Genomic DNA, 1688 nt, shown 5'->3' on the forward strand with positions numbered 1-1688 from the left:
TTCAATTTTTAAATATGTTTGGTGACTAAAATATTATTTTAATGAATTTATCTGTTTAGTAAATCTGTTTTCAATGTACCAAAATACATTGCCTATATTCATTGAGAAATGGATAAAAAATATTCATTTTCAAAATGGGCTGTGCTCAATTATGTCGAGCACTGTGGGTGGAATCAGAAAGAGCTTTATTGCCAGGTATGATCACACATCTGATGAATTTGTTTTTCATGACAGAGCTTCTACAGTGCAACAGAATGACAGATAATAAATATATTTTCAAGAGTTCACACTTAGCTGATGATTGATTTTAAAGCGTGTTTAGAATGCTGTCCCAGGAGAGAGCCCTGAGCTTATGAGATCCTCGAGCCCGGGGCTCCATCCCATTTGCAGAGCGAGAGGGGAGTTTGAGCTCAGGTAGGTCTGGAGAACTCCCCTGCTTGTTAATACTGAATGCAAATTATTAATAACTATGGTGAGAAATATCGTTGATTAATCGCTCATCTATGGTGTCGATTTAGCTTGGTCAGTTTACTTATGTTACATGTTTTTGGCCAGTGGGAAGAAACCGGAGAGCCCGGGGAAAACCCATGCAAACATGGGGAGAACATGTAAACTCCATCAGAAATGTCAACTTGGCCGGGTATAGACTTGAGCCAGTGATATTCTTGCTGTGAGGCAACAGTGCTAACCACTGGGCCTCCGTGCTGCCCTGTCAAGAAAAGGGAGGAGTAGGGGTGGAAGGGGGTATTCTTCAAGACTAAGATGGCTCAGGTAAGATACTCTGGTTATTTATAATGATTCAGGAATCATCTGATTGGTGGATCATGCATTAGCTAATGCAAGACCAGCTGCAGTCAATCATAAGCATGTGATCCTCTCGAAACTATTTTATGAATAAACTTCACTTAAAAATAGAAGTAGTGACTGCAAATTTACAAATTGACAAGTGTATGTACAGGTATATTACGACTGTAAAAACCCAATAAGTTAAGGTAACTCAAACCATTTGAGGAAACCTATAGCAACAAACCATTTAGCAGTAAGCTCGGGCATTCTGTTTGAATGGGGAAACATCAAATTCTCCAAAACTACTTGCCAAGATTACGATTACATTACATATTATGAATAACCAATAAAAATTAAACAACAACTGTCTATTTAGTTTCATTTCTAAATGTTCGTATTACAAACTCTAGTCCAAGCCCTCTCCCCTGGAGAATTGTCATTCTATAGCGATCGCTGATTGGCTTATGTACTAGAAGGCGGGCTTTATTCACCACATAGTGATCGCTGATTGGCTCATGTACAAGAAGGCGGGGCTTCATTTGCCATATTGACTGTCACACTTTTCCCCATTCAAAAGTATACGAGTGACACGTCTTGTATGGTCTTTGTCTATATGAGTTCTGTGATCTTACTCCATTTAAGTTGAAGTAATGAGGTATTTAAGTAACTCATTACCTTCAACATGGGGTTTAAAACTCTTTTCAAATGAGTAGAATAAACTTTCAGAAAATTTTGAGTTAACTACACTCATTTCATTTGATAAAGTTGACTGTTGGGTTTTACAGTGTATAAACAACATATGTGCAGCTGTTATGTACAAATTGGCATGTAAAGTATGTTGTTAAATAAGTATGTATATAAAAAGTATTAATGTTTGTTTCACATTTACTATCATAAAGTGT

This window comes from Danio aesculapii, chromosome 20, assembly GCF_903798145.1.
Source record: "Danio aesculapii chromosome 20, fDanAes4.1, whole genome shotgun sequence".
NCBI lineage: Eukaryota > Metazoa > Chordata > Actinopteri > Cypriniformes > Danionidae > Danio > Danio aesculapii.